The following is a 21,892-nucleotide window of genomic DNA, read 5'->3' on the forward strand; positions in this document are numbered from 1 at the left end:
CAGTGAATGGGGTTTTGGCTGAGTGCCAAATTCTCTGTTCTTGCTGACACCGGTGGTTGGGCGAACAAGATTGGAGACCAATAATTTCAAAGCAAGTCACCTTAAAAACAAGATACATAACAGCTGAAATCACAGCAAAGGTCAAGAAAAGTCTTATGTCAATATCTCACAAATGGCAGCAAATGTTTCCCTGGGGACCTCTGTTTTTGGGCTCCTCTAACCAAGATGTGGAGATGCCGGCGTTGGACTGGGGTAAACACAGTAAGAAGTCTCACAACACCAGGTTAAAGTCCAACAGGTTTATTTGGTAGCAAACGCCACTAGCATTTGGAGCGCTTCTCCTTTGTCAGGTGAGTGGGTGATCACTCCTCGGATCGTTTTAAAACCAAAATGTCCTTGCTGCTGCTGAGAAAACTCTCCTGCCCCAAACTTCACATAACTCCTTTCCGAGTTAACTGCTGAAAGGTCAACCACCTCTCCTCCTTGTGTGTCCTTGGCCAGAGTTCAATATTTGTTAAAAGGCAGTTTCCTTAGTCAAATTGGTTGACTCAGAAAGGAGTTCTGTGAAGTTTGGGGCACGAGAGTTGTGAAGTCGGGAAGGAGTGAATTCAGGTGTCTAGCCAAACAACTACTTAGTGGCAGAGGAAAGAACAAGGAAGATCCAGCAGCAAGGCAAGACAACAACTATTTTCTCAGCAGCAGCCAGGACATTTTGTTTTTAAAACGATCCGAGGAGTGATCTCCCACTCACCTGACGAAGGAGCAGCGCTCCGAAAGCTAGTGGTGTTTGCTACCAAATAAACCTGTTGGACTTTAACCTGGTGTTGTGAGACTTCCTCTAACCAACACAGAGATTTTCGAAAATATTTGTAGGCCTAAAGAAACGGTTTCATGTTTGATCCCCCCCTCCTCCTTACCTGCCTCAAACCACTTTCTGTCTCTGATTTTTCTAGTAAAAGAAGCCTCCACATACTCTCCGTGCTTCTGTTCGGTTCACTAGCCAATGCTTGTTGCCAGGATCCCAATGAGAGGAAGCAAGTGAACATCATTAGGAGGAAGGGTTGCTGTTAGCCACTGTAAAAAGTATTGTTTCTTGGATGCTATACAGACAAAGCATAGCGTGCATAGATAAGGATATGAGAGAGTGCAGAATGTAGTGTTACAGTCAGAGCTAGGGTGTAGAGAAAGATCAGCTTAATGCGAGGTAGGTCCGTTCAAAAGTCTGATGGCAGCAGGGAACAAGTTGTTCTTGAGTCGTTTGGTATGTGATCTCAGACTTTTGTAACTTTTTCCCGATGGAAGAAGGTGGAAGAGAGTATGCGCAGGGTGCGTGGAGTCCTTAATTATGCTGGCTGTTTTGCTGAGGCAGCGGTAAGTGTAGACAGAGTCAATGGATGGGAGGCAGGTTTGCGTGAGTATAAAAGAGTATAAATAGAGGAAAGAAATTTAAGTTGTTGGAACACAGTATGCCCCATCATGAGCGACAGTGGAAGTAAAATCTGTAAGAGCTTTTAACAAGGAAGTGGACTAATTATTTGAAGGTGAAGAATTTAGAAGGACATTGGGAAAGGGCAAGGAAAGGTGATGTCATGAGAGTGCTTCAGAAATCATAGAAACCCTACAGTGCAGAAGGAGGCCATTCGGCCCATCGAGTCTGCACCGACCACAATCCCACCCAGGCCCTACCCCCACATATTTACCCGTTAATCCCGCTAACCTACGCATCTCAGGACTCTAAGGGGCAATTTTTTTTTTAACCTGGCCAATCAACCTAACCCGCACATCTTTGGACTGTGGGAGGAAACCGGAGCACCCGGAGGAAACCCGGAGGAAAAGGAGGGAGATGCTAGCTCTTTTAAGGAGGAACATACATTTTTATTCATTCATGGACATGGGCGTTGCTAGCTGGCCAGCATTTATTGCCCATCCCTCATCACCCTTAAACTGATTGGCTTGCTAGGCCATTTCAGAGGATGGTTGAGAAGCAACCACATTAAACAAAGAACAAAGAACAAAGAAAATTACAGCACAGGAACAGGCCCTTTGGCCCTCCAAGCCTGCACCAACCATTCTTCCCGACTTAACTAAAACCCCCTACCCTTCCGGGGACCATATCCCTCTATTCCCATCCTATTCATGTACTTATCAAGACGCCCCTTAAAAGTCACTATCATACTCGCTTCCACTACCTCCCCCGGCAGCGAGTTCCAGGCACCCACTACTCTCTGTGTAAAAAATCTGCCTTGTACATCTCCTTTAAACTTTGCACCTCGCACCTTAAAGCTATGCCCCCTAGTAATTGACTCTTCCACCCTAGGAAAAAGCTTCTGACTATCCACTCTGCCCATACCTCTCATAATCTTGTAGAATTCTATCAGGTCACCCCTCAACCTCCGTTGCTCCAGTGAGAACAAACTAAATTTCTCCAACCTCTCCTCAGAGCTAATGCCCTCCATACCAGGTAACATCCTGGTAAATCTTTTCTGTACCCTCTCCAAAGCCTCCACATCCTTCTGGTAGTGTGGCGACCAGAATTGAACACTAGATTCCAAGTGCGGCCTCACTGAGGTTCTATAAAGCTGCAACATGATTGCCAATTTTTAAACTCAATACCCCGGCCGATGAAGGCAAGCATGCCGTATGCCTACTTGGCTATCTTCTCCACCTGCATTGCCACTTTCAGTGACCTGTGTACCTGTACACCCAGATCCCTCTGCCTCCTAAGGATTCTTCCATTTACTGTATATTTCCTATCTGTATTAGATCTTCCAAAATGCATTACCTCACATTTGTCCGGATTAAACTCCATCTGCCATCTCTCCGCCCAAGTCTCCAACTGACCTATATCCTGCTGTATTCTCTGATGGTTCTCATCGTATCCGCAAATCCACCAACCTTTGTGTCGTCCGCAAACTTACTAATCAATCCAGTTACATTTTCCTCCAAATCATTTATATATATTACAAACAGCAAAGGTCCCAGCACTGATCCCTGAGGAACGCCACTTGTCACAGCCCTCCATTCAGAAATGCAACCTTCCACTGCTACCCTCTGTCTTCTATGACCGAGCTAGTTCTGTATCCACCTTGCCAGCTCACCTCTGACCCCATGCGACTTCACCTTCTGCACCAGTCTGCCATGAGGGACCTTGTCAAAGGCCTTACTGAAATCCATATAGACAACATTCACTGCCCTACCCTCATCAATCATCATCGTCACTTCCTCGAAAAACTCGGATCAAGTTAGTGAGACATGACCTCCCCTTCACAAAACCATGCCTCTCGCTAATAGGTTCACTTATTTCCAAGTGGGAGTAAATCCTGTCTCGAAGAATCCTCTCCAATAATTTCGCTACCACTGACGTGAGTCTCACCAGCCTGCAATTACCTGGATTAACCTTGCTACCCTTCTTAAACAAAAGAACAACATTGGTATTTGGGAATAAGAACTACTGCACATGTGACCTGACAACCCTTGATCTGAAAGCCCAAAACAGTACAGACAGGAAGGAAGTTAAAATATGGAATTCATGTGGCCCAACACAAAGAAGACTAGGCGAGCTGGAGGCAGAAGAGGGTAGGCAAGTTGAGTGGAGAACTGAATTCTTAAACGCTTAGAAGCATGTTTCATAGAATCATAGAATCCTACAGTGCAGAAGGAGGCCATTCGGCCCATCAAGTCTGCACCAATCACAATCCCACCAGGGCCCTATCCTCATAACCCCATGCATTGACCCTAGCTCGTCCTCCTAAAACCAAAGGACAATTTAACATAGCCAATCCACCTAACTCGTACACCTTTAGACTGTGGGAGGAAACCGGAGCACCTGGAGGAAACCCACGCAGACACAGGGAGAATGTGCAAACTCCACACAGATAGTGACCCGAGCTGGGAATCGAACCTGGGTCCCTGATGCTGTGAGGCAGCAGTGCTAACCACTGTGCCACCATCCTGCTAGTTTAGGACTGTTGCTGCTGTTTCTTTGACTTCTGAATGATTGAAAGCTCAGAATTAGCCATGCCATGCGAAGGTACAGGTAGTTTTGGTAATTAAAAACCTGTCTATTTGCTCCTTAAATTTGTTTAATAGCTGGTGTCCACTGCACTCTGGGGTAGGGAATTCCACAGATTCACAACCCTTTGAGTGAAGTAATTCCTTCTCATTTCTGTTTTAAATCTGCTACCCCTTAGCCTAAAACTATGGCCTCTCATTCTAGAATGTCCAATAAGGGGAAACATCCACTCTACATCTACCCTGTCCATCCCCGTTCGCATCTTATATACCTCAATTAGATCTCCTCTCATTCTTCTAAACTCCAGAAAGTATAGGCCTAAACTGCTCAATCTCTCTTCATGAGGCAAATCCTTCATCCCTGGAATCAATCTAGTGAACAGGTAGATGATGAAATATTATGAACAAAATTCAAATCCAATTTTTAAAAGAAATTCTGTACTTAATCATAATGGAGAAACTGAACAACATTCCATTATTTACTCAGGGCTGTAACAGTTGCTCAGCAGTCTTTATTACTCAGAACTCCATTTATAAACATAAGTACACCTTATTACACAAGGCTTAATGGCGTTTCCAACAGTGAAATTAGCGTGGAAGAAGAGATGTTTTTGCCAGATTAATTAATTCCACTGACTGTCAGTTGTGGGGTGGGCATTCCACACCACAACCCGTGTCGGAGTTGTGAGTAAATGATTCCAACTTCAGATTTCCAAATGAATCTGCTTTAATGGTAAATCCAGATGTTGGGTTCAGATTCAGAGGGGCAATGACGATGCACGTTCTCAGTCCACCGTCAAAAACCCCACAAACTCTGGGCCATTATCATAAAGTCATAAACTTGTCGATGGACAAAGTTTCAAATCCCACCTCGACAGCTGGCGGAATTTAAATTCAATGGAGTTGCAAAGCTAGTCTCAGTAATGGTGACCATGAAACCAATGTTGATTGTGTTAAAAATAAAACATCTGGTTCACTAATGTCCTTTAGGGTACAAAATCTGCTGTCCTTATCTGGTCTGGCTTACATGTGACTCCAGACCCACAGCAATGTGATTGACTGGCAAGCGAGATAACTCAAAGCAAATATGGGATGCGCGGCAAACGTTGGCCTTGTCAGTGATGTGCACATCCCGTTAAAGAATAAAAATAAAACAAAGTTATTCAGTAGCCTTCCATTCATCGATAAAAAGACAGCAGTCGCTCCCAGTAATGTCCCTCCCACTGTGTGAAAACCACATGCTTGCACTTTGACTAATCATTTATTTTCAACTCAAATGAAGTTTTGCTCACAGCTTCTGACAATGATAACAAACATTAAAAAAATCAATTGGAATAGCACGCATCCATAAACCTGGTCCCATAGATACCTTTAAATCTACCTGGACCTGTGTAACCTTTTGGGGCCCCACTCCTAGCAAAGACCACCTCACTCACAGAGATAAATAGGTAACCTAAAAATAAAATACAAGGTACATTTCAATAGGATACAGGGGACATTGCCAGAGAATGTGTCGAATCGTAGAGTATACACTCCTTAATTAATCTAAGTATGTGCAAAACAACCATACTTCTATCTCTGCCATCCTTGCACGTAATTTTTCACAAATTATTCCATTCAGCAGGGTACATTCTGCAATCGTTGGGCATGACATAAGATACAGCAAAGTAGACTTCAACTAGAGCAATCGGCAAAATTTATTTTCCAATTATTGTAACAGTATCATCACACAAGTCTAAATATACCATACTGAGTGAGGACTGTGCATGGCTGGTTACACTTCAACACTATGTCAACGCTTGCAGCCACAGGAAGGAACAGAGAGACTGATCTCAAGTGTAAAGGGAATGAGCATAAGAACTCAACAATCTAGAAAGACGGCAGTTGACAAGGATCTCTCTGAGGTATTTAGAAAAAAATTAAACACTGTAGTTAAAGTAAACCCAAAAATATTACTTCAAATTAAGCCAAAAAAGTAGGGCCAATAAATTTAAATCAGTGAAAAGTAAATTTTAAACAGATATTAAGGCGAAGTATTTATTCCAAGAGTGATAAATGTTTAGAATGAGCTGCCAGATACAGCAGTGGTCGCAAAAACATTATGGGGGCTCAAAGCGCAACTGAATGTTATAATGGGACAAGCTTTGACAGGACAAAACTTGTCATTGTGTTTTCATGGATCCAAAAACATTCATATAAGTGCACAGATTATAAAATGTTCAGAATTCTCCTTCTACAGATGCAGAAGGAGATGGTTAAAAAGATACTATGGATTAAAGAGAAGCAACATCCTTTGAGGAACGTTAGGAAACAAGTCCAGACACAATTACAGGCGAAAATTTACTTACAAACTCACTGGGATGTTAGTATGTATGAGTATTTGAAAATTAGGGATGGGAGGTTTCACAACGCTTTGTGAAACAATCTCTGAACAGTAACAACAGTTGGCAGAGGAAGGAATAAGTGAGAGAATGAGGGAGTGCAAGAAGGCAGCGTCAAAATGAGTCACTGAGTGAGTCAGATAATTAGTCGGAGAGTTAATGAGTGAATCACAGAGATAAGCTCAAGTCTTTGTCCACGACACTTTGCTCATCGAGTCACTTTACTTACAACTAGCTTATTCCAAGGTGACAGCGAAATGTATCTGGCAATAAGTCAGGGCTTTGAAGAAGCTTCTTCAAAATCCGGGGAAGAAGCGAGAAGGGCTGTTAGTTTGAAAGAGTGTGCAGGAAACTTCACAAAGGCAGCAGGGTCAGTTGCCTGCGACTGAGAAAATGTCAGAACTCACGGCCTGTCCGGAGTACCCTGCAGTGTCTTCACCCCGAACAATCAGCAGCTGATTCTTGCAATGCCTTTATCTTCTTTGCGTAAATAACTCTCTTGTTAATTCAGCCATACTTAGTGAGTGCCTTCACGGTTAAATCTGCAAATTGCACCGTTAAACATTTAGGAAGTGACAGTCATTCATCATTAGAGTCAAATTACCTCTCCCACATTCAAATATACTGCAATCTGACAAAGTTAGACTGTTTTTTTTAACAAGGCAAATTGCCTTTCATTTATATTTATAAGACAGCTTATAAGAACTCTCAAATTATGTCAGAAGCCAGCATTTTCTGTTTAACTAAAACTCTATTAATACAGGTTAGTATAAAACTGTAATGAGAAAAAGGGGACACTTTGCCAATACAACACAAATGCAGGGGCCAACTTTTATTAGATTACCTATTGTCTAGATTTTTAATCATGGCTTTTGTAGATTCCTGAATGCATCAGACAAGTTAAATTGTTAATCCTAAAATTAGTGAAAGCAACCTGAGAGGCAGTCGAAGTGATTAAAAGACGACCATACCTTTTGTTAATTAAGTAATGTTTAAATTGAATTTCACTTTAAAGTCAGACAGAATGTGAATTAATATGAAGCCCCATCTCTTGCTTCCAGACTCGGCTGCCACACACAGCACTGGACTTGAAGAGGCAGTCCTGATTGTGCTCGAGTCCATTCCTTACAGCACTGATGTGGCTGGTCTGTCAGTCCTTTCTGAAATTATGACTACAATAACATCACAAGAGCTGCAAGGCCCTTTAGCCAGAACTCTGTGCTGATGCCAGGAACACAAGAGCTGCTGTCGCTATGCGTCAACCTTCTGTATCAAATTACCAAGACCGCACAGAATGCCAGGGGGGAAGTTTCATATTCTGCTTCTCTCGACAGGTACTACACAGCCCAGTAAATAATTTTGCATTTGTTACATTACTGTTGTTCTTAAGTTGCAAAGTTTTGTTCCTATTTCCTACAATTAAAACAGTGGACAATTTGATGAGTGCAACAACAGCAAAAACAACTTGCATTTACATAGTGAGTGGGATTTTCCAGCCCTTCCCACAGGTGGGATCTTCTGGTCCCAACCCCCTCCCGCCCCAATGGTGGGCTCCTCAGCAACATGGTCGACGTGCAATGCAAATGGCCACTGACTTCAGCGGGACCAGAAGATCATCCAACCGGCAGCCAATGGCAAGAGACCCCTGCTTCTGCAAAACCTGTCCCGGACGTGATTGGGGCTGGAAAATCCTGACCAGTGTCTTTAACATCGTAAAACATCCCAAAGTAGTTGACTGGAGCATTTTCAAGCAAAGTTTGACACCAGACCACATATTAGAGCAGATGACCAGAAACCTCATCAAAAGGACAAGTTCGAAGGAACACCATGAAGAAGCCGAGACAGAAATATATAGGGAGGGAATTCCAGCATGTCGGGCTATACGGAATGAAGAAGTGTCTGGTGATGCGTTCTAAGCAGTGTTTGTTATGTAGGAACCAGATGGATGCAAAAGAAACAAAGAAAATGGGAGAATGAGTAGGTAATTCAACTCTTTGAGCCAGCTCTGCCATTTATACCTGATCATACAACTCAGTAACCTGGTCCTGCTTTCCCCCCATATCCTTTGATCCATTCAGTCCCACGAGCTACGGCTAACTTCTTCTTGAAAACATACAGGCTTTTGGCCTCAAGGGCTTTCTGTGATAGAGAATTCCACTCACCACTCTCTGGGTGAAGAAATTTATCCTTATTTCAGTCTCAAATAATCTACCTCATGTTCTCAGATGGTGATCCCTGGTTCTGGACTCCCCCGTCATTGGGAACATTTTTCCTGAATCTTCCCTGTCTAGTCCTGTTAGAATTTTATAGGTTTCTATATGAGGACCCCCCCCTTATTCTTCTAAACTCCAAATATAATCCTAACTGACTCAATATATCATTCTGCCATCCTAGGAATCAGTCCCGTCAACATTTGCTGCACTCCCTTGATAACAAGAACATCCTTCCTCAGATAAGGAGACCAAAACTGTACACAGTATTCCAGGTGTTGTCTCACTATGGCCCTGTATAATTGCAGCAAGACATCCCTGCTCCTCTACTTGAGTCCTTTTACTCGAATCCTCTTGCTATGAAGGCCAACATATTGCTGCACCTGCATGTTTATTTTCAGCAACTGGTATTTGCAGACATCCAGGTCTTGTTGCACATTCCCCTCTGTCAAGCTATAGCCAATCAGATAACAATCTTGTCCAAATCACACTGAAGCATCTCTGCATCTCCTCCTACCAGTTTTGTGTCATCTGCGAATTTACAGATATTACATTTAGCTCCCTCATCTAAATCATTAATATACATTGTGAATAGCCGGGGTCCTAGCGGAGATCCCTGTGGTACCAAACTAGTCACTGCCTGTCACTTGGAGAAAGACCCATTTATTCCTACTCTTTGTTTCTTGTCTGCCAACCAGTTTTCTCTCCCAGTCCCATGTGCTACCCCCTGGCATCCCTTCAAGTAATGTTCCCCAATCCACCAGAGCCAACTTGCACCTCATACCATCATAGCTTCCTTTATTTAGATTCAGGACCCTAGTCTTAGAATCAAGTATATCACTTTCCATCTTGATGAAGAATTCTATCATATTATGTTTGCTCATCCCCAAGGGGGCTTGCACAACTAGAATGCCAATTATTCCTTTCTCATTACACAATACCCAGTCTAGGATGGCCCATTCTCTAGTTGGTATTGGTCCAGAAAATCACCCCGTACACAATCCAAGTATTCTTCCTCTATGGTACTATTATTGATTTGATTTGCCCAATCTATATGCAGATTAAAGGCAGCCATAATTACAGATGTTTATTGATCTCTACTTTCCTATTTAATGCAATCCCCTATCCAACCCCCACCAATATTTTTTGCCCTTGGTGTTTCTCAGCTCTACCCATACAGATTCCATACCATTGGAATGAATATTCTTCCTCACTATTGCATTAATTTCCGCTTTAACCAGCAATGCAGCGCCATTTCCTTTTTGTCTGTCCTCCCTAAATACTGAATACCCCTGGATCTTCGCTCTCATCCCTGGTAACCCTGCAGCCATGTCTCCATAATCCCAACTGTATCAGTTATACCTGTTTACATCTATTTGTGTGATTAAATCATCTCCTTTATTGCAAATGTTCCACGCATTAAGGAACAAAGCCTTAAGGCTTGTCTTTTTAACATTCCTTGTCCACTTCCCATTATTTTTTTACTGTGGCACTGTTTGATTTTGGCCCTTGGTTTCTCTGCCTATCACCTTTCTTATTCCCCTTTGTCTTCTGTTCTGTTTTCCCTAACTCTGGCTCCTTGCAGAGGTTTCCATTCCCCTGCCATTTTAGTTTAAATGCCCTCCAACGATTCTAGGAAATACTTCTCCAGGGTCATCAGTCCCAGTTCTGCCCAGGTGTACCCTGTCCAGTTGGTACTGGTCCCAGCTCCCTCAGAACTGGTCCCAATGTCTGAGAAATCTGAACCCTTCCCCTCACACCATCACTTCAACCATGTATTCATCTGATATATCCTGCTATTTCTGCTTAACTAGCATGTGGCACTGGTAGTAACCCTGGGATCATTATCTTTGAGGTCCTACTTTTCAACTTGCTTCCTAACTCCCTACATTCTGTTTTAGAGCACCATCCCTTTTTTTTTTACCCGTCATTTGTACCAATGTGTGCCACGACCAATGGCTGTTCACCCTTCCCTTCCAAAATGTTCTATTGATGCTCTGAGACATCCTTGACTCTAGCACCAAGGAGGCAACATACCATCCTGAAGTTTCATTTGCAGCCACAGAAACAGCTGTCTATTCCCTCTACAATTGAATCCCCAATAATTATTGCAATCCCACACTTTTTATTCCTCTCTCATGCAGCAGAGCCAACCATGGTGCAGTGAATTTGGCTGTTGCTGCTTTCCCCTGAGAGGCCATATCTCCCCAACTAAAGTCATAGCTAGGGTGTAGAGAAAGATCAACTTAATCCTAAATCCTTAATGCTTAACCCTTGTCCTTGCTATTACAGAATACAATCCTTACAAACGACAAACCACAAATACTTGTGAATAACATTGATAATTGTTAACTGCTGGATTGAATAGAATATTTTAAATTCTGTTAATTACAACAAAATGATTGAAATTAATGGAGGCTGATTGAAAGCAGACAGGCAACCATAGCAGGACATGAAAAAGCCAATACGCTAACCAATCAACAGCCTGATTAACCAATCCGTATCCAGAAGCGGATTGTGCATGAGCTCTTTCACAAAGTGTATTGTAAATGTAAACCCCTGAAAAGTCCCAAACAGAAGTCCTCAAGAAAGACTGAAGATAGCTATCGATGGGGAGCACTGGGAACAAAAGACAGACGATACGCATCCATGGGAAGAGATCCGGTGATCCAAGCAGGAAGGTTAAGGTGAAAGATCACTCCTAAGTGACCTGACCACTGTGTCACTGTGCCACCCATTCTTGGTCTCAGAACTTAAGAAGGTGATAAAATCTCCTAAAGGGCTTGGCAGCAGAAGGCTCGGCCACTGATAGTGGAATGATGGAAATCCAAAATGAGCAAGGCAAGTACTGGAGGGTTATGCTGACCAATCATGTCAGGTACGATGAGATCATTAACATTTTGTGGAAAAGGCAGTGGGAGAATTGCAAAGGATGAGTGAAGATTTTAGATATAAGGCAGTGAACAGGGGACATGTGTCTGGCTATGGCAATGTTTCATGGCTCACAAGTGATGGCACCAACAAGACAGCAGTTCAGTCTGAACAAAGTACATTTGCCAGGCCACAATCTAGACATTTACTTAAATAAATGAATGCACAGTGCATATGTGCATCTCTTTACCCAACTAACAGTAACTAATTTCTGCAACAGGCCCTAGAAACAAGGGAAGAAATATCAATGAGATGGACAATTATCCATGATTTTTACTTGCAGGTTGACTTGGACATACAGGTGCCCGGTGAAAGAAACTCATTAGTTTTGTGCAAACTGCAGATTTGTGCCGGGAAAGTAAATGGTTATTACCCACATTTCATTGATAATACCTATCTCATAACTCAAGAGATCAAGGGCTGAATTTTCCAGCCCTTCCCAACCACGGCATCTTCTGGTCCCAATCTCTCACGGTGGATTCCCCAATGGTGCAGCCGTCGCACAACGTAAAACACTGTCGACATCGATGGGACCTGAAGATCCCACCGGTGGCCAATGGCGAGATGCCTCCGTCACCGGAAAACACATCGCGGGGCAGGCGGGGCGTGGGAAAATGCACCCCTAGTCTGGACTGAGGGATTTGTATGTGATCCTATCCAGTAGAATCAAATATCTGCATACCTTATATTTGAGTTGTTTCTCTAGTTTTTGCTGGTTCCCAAACATGATTGTTTGTGGAGCAAACTTCCACACTTAGGTAATCTCCAAGACTAGTCATCATGGTTAACAACCTGGGTTTTCCCAACTGTCAATCTTAGCAGGTCCCTGGAGGGTCACCATATATTTTTAGGCAACATGTTTCCACAATGAGGTCTGGTGAAAAAAGCTGGTCAGTTTGTGTAAATTGTAGATTTGTCAAAGGCTGACCCGTTTGTCAGTAACCGACAGCACTTGTTTCGTGAGGTATGAAAACAATTATAGTAATCACCTATTCCATTTATATGAGCAGATGAAAAACCAGATGAAATAGAGCTTTAAAAAATGTTTAAAATGCCAAATTCTAGAAATATGTAAAAGCCAAATCGACATCGAAAACGAAAAGATGATGATGCTGGATAAACTCAGCAGCTCTGGCAGCATCTGTGGAGAGAGAAACAGAGTTAGTGTTTTGAGTCCGTATGACTCTCCATCAGTGCAATATCTAAAGCACTCTGGCTCAGTGGTGGGCAACGTGTGGTCCATGGGCCGCATGCAGCTCATCAGGGCTCTGACTGCGGCCCACGAGACATTTTGTTGAGAGAGTGAGAGCGGAGTTTGCGAGAGTGAGAAAGGAGTTGGGAAATAAAGGAATGAGAGAAAGAACGAGATTGAGAGTGGGAGCCAGGAGGATAAAAGAATGTGAGAAAAAGTGAAACTGAGAGTGGAACTGGGAAATATAAAGGTGCGGAAAAGAGTGAGACAGAGTGGAGCGATTGGTTGGTTTCCCTCATTAATCTTTAATTACTTCAACAATTTATTGGTTACTGTAAGGTTTCCTTCACAGTAAAGTTTTAACAACAGTAGCAGTTTAAAGTTTATTTATTAGTGTCACAAGTAGGCTTACATTGACACGGCAATGAAGTTACTGTGAAAATCCCCTAGTCACCACACTCCGGCGCCTGTTTGGGTACACTGAGGGAGAATTTAGCATGGCCAATGCACCTAACCAGCACATCTTTCGGACTGAGAGGAAACTGGAACACTCGGAGGAAACCCAGCAAACACGGGGAGAACATACAGGCTCCACACAAACAGTGGCCTGAGGGCAGAATTGAATCCGGGTCCCTGGCACTGAGAGTCAGCAATGCTAACCACTGAACCACCGTGCCACCCCATATCAGGAGCAGTAAGTGTTATTAGTAAATAAATATATATATAAATAAGTATCTAAAGTACATATCTGTGTCATTAAGAATTGTATAACTTTTAGTTGTAGCTGGTATTAGCTTTGATAAGCAAAGTAAACTGTAATATACTAAGAGAAGCATAAATATTTATTTTATTTTTCCCATTTAAATTGTTCCTTTACATTTGGTATTTTTGAGAACAGTCCTGATGAGTGCAAGCCAAAAAGCTTTGACAAAATATGCCTTTTTTTCAGCAATTTTCATTATTCTATTTGCAATTTTAGGCAATTGTTTTAATGCCTGAAATGTGTCATCAGCAAGAAGACATCATGGCCTCAGGAGCAGTCGTTACAACATTATAAGCAATGTCAACAGTGAAATAACAGTTTCTTTTATTATCGAAATGATCCAAAGTAATCGTTACCCTGTTAACATCTGATATCTTAACAGCTTAAACTGGCGACACTATAAGAAGCCATTGCGGTTAAAAGAAAAATATATTCCTTCTAATGGGGAAAAGCTGAATGTCTGGAAGAAGATCACTGGCTGAAATCCAACCCTCGGGTTTAACAAATTAACAAACGACTCAAACTTCACTCTTACAATTTATGATGTCGTCTATACCCTTTGGTTGGATTACTGCCAACCATTCCAATGTTCTTTGTGACTATTTATGAGCGATATTTTGCTTTAATCAACCATACATTATTTGTCGGTAAATTTAGTGACTAAATCACAATTATTAATCCACTCCTTTAAGTGCCGCTATCTTCATGAGTACATAATATCCAGCACACTGGTCACGAGCATTAACATTTACTGTCAACAAACAGAGCAGACCGAAAACTATATAAAAGTGAAATAAAACTACTCATAAACTTTACAGGGCAGATTATAAAACAACAGATACTCTGGAGTGACTTCAAGGCTGTAATCCCTCTTCAGGGTTCGGATGTCACCACTGAACTTATAAACTGCTCAAGTTTTGCTCTTGTGGTTTATGACGTAACCCGAATTTCCAAATGAGATAACTGCCTTGAATTCATCTCCACTCTCATTACTCGTGACACAGATATAATGGGCCGAGTAAATCTCACTGATCTGGTGAAGGGCTGTCAAACTGTTAAAACTAAGCTAGTCAGCACTAAGTGACAACTACTAAACCGTGCTCTGGTATCAGTAGGATACCGACTGCAACTGACTCAAGGCAGCCAATTCTTGCCTGGGATGGACGTGAACTGAATGTTCCCTGCTGATTTCCTCATATATAAAGTTGGACTCTCCCCAGAATGTGAAGAAGCAGACTTAAGTTTAGGTTTCTCCTGCTGCTGGGAAGAATTTCATTGAGATGGAGATTGAGGAGAGATAGAGTGAGGGTATAAGGGTTGAATTGCTGCACTTTTCATTCTACAGAGGTGTTTTTACAACTAATTGTTAAATAAGTAGACTTTGGAACCAATTTACACACAGCAAGCTCCCACAAATTGCAAGGTAAATCTAACAATTTGGTTCTGGTGATGTAGTAGACCACCAAACATCAAGCCATTGTTTTGCAGACAAGACTGATCTAACCTCCCCTGGAGGGGCCTCCAACTTCAGAACCCCAACCTCACACAGCTTGCTCCTGAGTTCTTTCCTAGATCTACAATAGGACTGTCCTGATAGACCAATTGCTTCAGCCAGTTCTCGCCCCACAGAACTGATTTCTTCCTCTCTCAACTCAATACTTTCTCCCCTTGTTCAGTCTCTACTCACCTACAACTGCAACTCTGCCGATGTCCTCTGGCACCGCAACATTTTCCAATTTCCAAACTGCTGTGCTATTGTGATAATATTGGTGAAGAAGTGGTGGCATAGTGGTATGGTAACTGGGCTAGTGACCCAGGGTAATGCTCTGGGGACCCATGTTCGAATCCCACTAGGGCACATGGTGAAATTTGAATTCAGAATTAAAAGTCTAACGATAACCATGAAACAATCATGAAAAAACCTATCTGCTTCACTAATGTCCTTTAGGGAAAAAAATCTGCCATCCATACATGGTCTGACCTTCCTTACTTGAGAAAGGATATGCTGGCACTGAAGGGGTGCAGAGGAGATTCACTAGGTTGATTCCGGAGTTAAGCGGGTTGGCTTATGAGGAGAGACTGAGTAGACTGGGGCTATACTCATTGGAATTCAGAAGAATGAGGGGAGATCTTATAGAAACATAAGATTATGAAGGGGATAGATAAGATAGAAGCAGGGAAGTTGTTTCCAATGGCGGGTGGAACTAGAACTAGGGGGCATAGCCTCAAAATAAGGGGAAGCAGATTTAGGACTGAGTTGAGGAGGAACTTCTTCACACAAAGGGTTGTGAATCTATGGAATTCCCTGCCCAGAGAAGCAGTTGAGGCTACCTCATTGAATGTTTTTAAGGCAAGGATAGATACATTTTTGAACAGTAAAGGAATTAAGGGTTATGGTGAGTGGGCGGGTAAGTGGAGCTGAGTCTACGAAAAGATCAGCCATGATCTTATTGAATGGCGGAACAGGCTCGAGGGGCCAGATGGCCTACTCCTGCTCCTAGTTCTTATGTTCTTACGTGGCTGGAAATTAAAGATGGGCAATAAATGCCTGAATGAATATATAAAGAAAATAATATCTTGAGCTTATTTACGGTACAAGATACAAAGCACCAATCACTCAAAAAGGATCAGGTCAACATGGTTTCATTTATTAACACTTGGCTTATGAGACCAGTTATATCCTCTCACCCTAAACCTATGCCCTCTAGGTAAACTCCCCTATCTTTGGGAAAAGACTTTGACTACCCAGCTGATCTATGCCCCTCAATATTTTATAGACCTCTATAAGATCATATCTAAGCCTCCTATGCTCCAGGGAAGAAGTCCCAGTCTATCCAGCTTCTCCTTGTAACACAAACCATCAAGTCCCAGCAGCATCCTAGTAAATCTTTTCTGCACTCTTTCTAGTTTGATAATATCCTTTCTATAATAGGGTGACCAGAACTGTACACAGTAATCCAAGTGTGCCCTTAGCAATGACTTCTACAACTTCACTGCGATGTGAGCTGTACTACTCCTTCGATTCACAATTCATGCACTGAGAGTTAAGGCCCTAGCCCAATCGATATAGGAGTCCATCCAAATTCAGCACTGCGTTCAAATGGCCCCACTGAGTTTGTGTTTCCCACCTGTGTGAATCCCGCTCCTTCCTGCCATTTTCAAACTCAATGGAGTTTTCTGCACTCTGAAAATCCGGTCCAAAGTCTTCATCGATTAGCTCTTAATAGAGACTGCATTACTAAGCATTTTGAAAGGACAGTAGAATTAGTTTTCTATTTCCCACACAGCAATGTACCAAGTTTGAAATAAAAACAGAAGGTGCTGGGAAACATAGCAAGCAAAGAGTTAACATTTTGAGTCAAATGCGATTCTTTGAAAAAGAGCAAGATTCAACTTAAAACGTGAATTCTGTTTCTCTCTCCACAGATGCTGGCAAACATGCTGAGCTTTTCCAGCATTTAGTTTTTGTTTCACATTCCCACCCGCCACAGTATTTTACCTTTATATTAATGTATCAATGTTGACCTGGTTGTCAGCAAGTATTGAAACATGGAGAGGTGATAAGATTGAAAGCGATGAAGTCAAGGCTGAGAATCACTGGCAAAAGTTTGGAAGCAGGAGACATTATGCCAGGCTTCATGAATGCATTACTGTCTCCATTTAAAATCAAACCTCTTTAGCACCACATTTGTCACAGTGAACAATTTTTCAGCTGGATAATTCAAAAATGCATCCAGTACAAGCAAGTCTTTCACTCTTTTCATTAAATAATAAATGTAATAGGGATTCCTATCTTAATACATTCAGGCACATAACCTCTGATCTCCGGAGGATCATATACAACGGCATCCCAGAAGACCCCCACCCCAGATGTTCTCACAAAAGGACTACATAGCCTGGAAGTTCAAACTTCTGATGGGTAATTACCCTGCACTGGGAATCACCTGATCTAAATCAAAGACTTTGAATGTTTCCAACTGTCTGACTGAAATAGTTACCCAGGAAAGGTTAGAAGAATTAAAACTAATTCTAACTCCTGGATAACTATAGTAAAGACTTCCTGGGCAGAATTTTCCCATATTTTTCTAAAGTGGCAGGCTCTGACTGAAAACCAGCGTATAGCTCTCTAGCCCAGTTTTTAGTCCAGATCTTGAGCCTCTTTGAAGAAATTTAATGACTGGGTGAGGCTTTTTCTGCCGTTGGTCTGGTGGGGTAGGGCCTGAAAGAATCAGCAAGGCTGGCTCCACAGAGATCAGGGTGCCACTTCTAAAGGGCATCATGATCAGAACTGAAGTTCAACTCCCCCTCCCTCCATGGGGGAATCGGGGGTTGCTCTCCCACCCACAAAATCATAAGCAGCTCTCCCCCACCCACCCCCACAATCATCAGGCTCTCTCCCTCCCCCCACCCCGGAGTACAAGCAGCAGCGACCACCCCCAACCCTTCCCACTGTCAGCAAACCATCCCCATGCCTGTAAGTTCCTTCCTCAATGGCCACACCACACATAATGCCTCTCCACATGGCTCCCCTGAGGACCCATCCCTGGCACTGCCCCCTGGCACATGTTGGCACTGCCAGATTGGACCTGTGCCAAGGGGCAGTGCCAAGGCATTGCCTGAGCATGTTCCTCGCCCCAGGGGCTATACTTACCTCTGCACCCCCAAGGGATTCCCCTCGACTCATTCATCTTTTGAAATAGCCGCTGTAAACTGTTGTCATGTGAGTGAGGTTTCAATATTCAGTCGTGGGGAGGTGGGGGGGAGATCATGTGGTGGAGGGTGCTGGATAATTACATTAAAATATATACAAAAACATTAAAATTAGTTTCTTGCCCTCATTCCCTCGAGTCGAACGGGGCTGAAAATCCCCCTCCCCCCAACTGGATTATCTTCCAACTACCCACCCAACCCCCAACTACCCTTCTCACAACCTGAGTACCCCCTCACCCCTCGATAGCCCCCAGCCCTCTGACTGACCATATGACTGGCCCACTGACCAACTGCCCCCCCGCCCCACTTTGCCATTGTAGCCACCCAATCAATCCTATCCCCTTGCTGACCATTTGACTCCCCCACTCCATCTTCCGCCCGACTCCTCCGTCTCTGACCACACAAACTCCTCCAAAGTCCACCCAATAACCCCCGACATCCGATCACTCAACTCTCACTCCCACCCCGACTCCAACTGACCATCCTACCACCATCCTATTACTTTCTCCCCGGCTTTCAAAATGCCTGGACCTTTAAACCTACCTGCTGTATAGCACCAAGTACCATCTAAAAGAGGGTGAGGCTTCCTTTCCCCCCACTCTGCTGCACTCAACACAAGACCTTAGGCACTAGACTTTACTGAGAAGGCCAGAGTCGGAAGGTTGGGCGAGAACGGTGCAGCTACATTTTAGTGTTCGTAAATTCAACTGTGATTGCTACTCCATGGAAGTTCTGGCCCATCAACTTTCACTGATTTTAAGAGAAAGGAAATAGAAACTATAAAATGTAATAGTGCCATTCTTCAACATGTGGCGCACACAAAATATCTTACCCTGAAAACCTCCAGCTTTGCTCCAGATGGGTTTTCGAGTCAAAATAAAAAAGATAACACATTCTTTCAGGACAATTAGACAACTAGACAGCAGTGATTAAGTCAAGCTCTGAGCATATTTCTCCAGGACACATAGACTCAGAGTGTCGTTCAAAGCAGGGGAAAAAAAGCAAACAACAGAATATTAAATGAGATAACCTGTGAACCGTGTGGTTTCAATCGTAAAAGCAAAACTTATCTAATTTTTCATCTTTGCATCGATGTAATACAAGTTGAGGTCAAAGGGTAAATCAGGCAATGTTGGTGATAACTGCATAGTTGCTTTGTGCCAACGTATGAAACCATGCTGCTTCTCATACATTTATCATTTGTGGAATCACTGTTATTACATATCTTGGAGCTAACACTCCAATAAAATTGTGTGACACTCCTGTCCTGTCTGCCTCCTCATAGAATCCCTACAGTGCAGAAGGAGGCCATTCGGCCCATCGAGTCTGCACCACCAACAATCCCACCCAGGCCCTATCCTCGAAATCCCACATATTTACCCTGCTAATCCCTCTAACCTACACATCCTGGGACACTAAGGAGCAATTTAGCATGGCCAATCAACCTAACCTGCACATCTTTGGACTGTGGGAGGAAACCGAAGCACCCGAAGGAAACCCACGCAAACACGGGGAGAACGTGCAAATTCCATACAGACAGCGAGTGATCCAAGCCAAGAATGAACCCAGTCCCTGGAGCTGTGAAGCAGCAGTGCTAACCACAGTGCTACCGTGCTGTCCCTTCTGTTGTAGCTTTGTCCCTCGGATGACAGCCTGCCTCAATTAATAAAGTTGTCACTGGAGTGAGAAGGCTGTTGAGTCAAATCCAATAAGGAGTCTAACAACACCAGGTTCAAGTCCAACAGGTTTATTTGGTAGCAAACGCCACTAGCTTTCGGAGCACTGCTCCTTCGTCAGATGGAGTGGAAATCTCCATGGAATGGAGTGGAGTGAGATTTCCACTCCATCTGACGAAGGAGCAGCGCTCCGAAAGCTACTGGCGTTTGCTACCAAACAAACTTGAACCTGGTGTTGTTAGACTCCTTACTGTGTTTACCCCAGTCCAACGCTGGCATTTCCACATCGGGTCAAATCCTACAGGAGACACAAGTATATAGTCTAGGTTAATACTTTACTGCAGTACTGAAGGTGAGTTGCCTTGCCTTACACATAAAATATTAAAAGTCGGAGCTCACATGGGGGCAAGAAATTTCACATCACTGCACAAGTGGTCCAGTAATATAGTGGTTACGTTAATGGACTAACCAAGGATCCTGGAAATATGATCTGGTGAGATAAATTGAAATTCTACCACTTCAGCTGAGGAATGTTAACTCATTCATTAAATAAATCAATAACTTAAAAAGCTAGTATCTGTAATGGTGATCCTGAAATTTCTGGTTTGTCATAAATATCCATCTGGTTTGCTAATCCCTATCAGAGAAGGGAATCTATATCTTTACCTGGTTTCACCAACATGTGACTCCAGACCTACAGCAATGAACTTGACTCCAAGCTGCCCTCTAAATGGCATTGCAAGCCATTCAGTTGGTCCAGAAAGTGGTGCATCACCATCTTTCAAGGGCAATTCGAGATGGACAATAAATGCTAGCCCTGCCAACAAGGTCCTCACCTCATGAATGAATTTTTTTTTTAAACCCAAAAAACAGGTGATTTCATACATTATCTTGCCTAACATTCATGCCTCAACTAACTTCCCCCAAAGCACTATCTAGTTATTCATTGATTCATTTGCTGTTTGTGGAATATTACACTACAAATTATTTGTTGACCTACCAAATTTGGCAGTAATCTATTGGATAGAAATATATATGGAACATCCTGAAAATGTGAAAGGTGCTGCTAAAAAATTCTTTACATTCAAAACAAATTTCTTATCCATGGAACCTCTACAGTACAGAAGGAGGCCATTCGGCCCATTGAGTCTGCACCGATTACCTGAAAGAGCATCTCACCCAGGCCAACAACCGGCCCCATCCTCGTAACCCCACGCATTTACATGGCCAATTCACCTAACCTGCACATCTTTGGACTGTGGGAGGAAATTGGAGCACCTGGAGGAAACCCACGCAGACACAGGGAGAACGTGCAAACTCCACACGGACAGTCACCCAAGGCCAGAATCAAACCTGGGTCGCTGGTGCTGTGAAGCAGCAGTGCTAACCACCGTGCCACCCACAATATAAGGTCATTCATTAAATAAATCTATAACTAAAAAGCTAGTATCAGTACTGATGACCCTGAAGTTTCCAGACTGTCATGAAAATCCATCCAAGAATGAGGACAGAGATTAACAGTCCGCATTCTGACTTTGCTTTTGAATTCACAACAGCTCAAAACCATCACTTGGAAAGTTGGATTTTTCTTGCTGGTGCATGTCTGTGCAATGCTGTGAATATCAGCTTCATTCTGGCATGAACTCTGTAAAAACATGGCAATAAAGAGAGCTTTATTTCCATAAGCCAATTAGTTTAAATAAATTCCTCAATCATTCTAGTTTATTTGTACAAATATAGTCATAAGCGATGCTCACGTCACCCGAAGGTACCGGTTAACATTTCTCCCCGTGTTTTTTTTTTCAAATGCGTAGCACTTGACTGGTGGAAACTGCTGAAGATTACTCTGCAACTAAATCCACTTCATGCCCCAGATGCACATGGGCAAATGGAAGCATGCAACACCTGTGGAAGACTGGTAGAACCTGTGTTGAGGCCATGAATCATTCAAGTGACAACCCCACCCCCCAAAAAAATTAAACTAAAAGGAAAGATGTTGTTTCTTCTGGCTGGGTGTG

At 43.0% G+C, this 21,892-nt stretch overlaps 1 long non-coding RNA gene across 1 annotated transcript in view; it reads left to right on the plus strand.

Annotated features, from left to right (window-relative positions):
* The first annotated feature begins 5,827 nt into the window (after positions 1 to 5,827).
* LOC144501561 (uncharacterized) overlaps positions 5,828 to 21,892 on the plus strand; it is a 45,254-nt gene continuing 29,189 nt past the window's right edge. The window contains exons 1-2 of the long non-coding RNA XR_013499153.1: positions 5,828 to 5,915; positions 7,454 to 7,726. This is a non-coding gene — a long non-coding RNA (uncharacterized LOC144501561). The remainder of the gene's footprint in view (positions 5,916 to 7,453; positions 7,727 to 21,892) is intronic.

Source organism: Mustelus asterias, chromosome 12 (genome assembly GCF_964213995.1).
Source record: "Mustelus asterias chromosome 12, sMusAst1.hap1.1, whole genome shotgun sequence".
In the NCBI taxonomy this organism is placed as follows: Eukaryota; Metazoa; Chordata; class Chondrichthyes; order Carcharhiniformes; family Triakidae; genus Mustelus; species Mustelus asterias.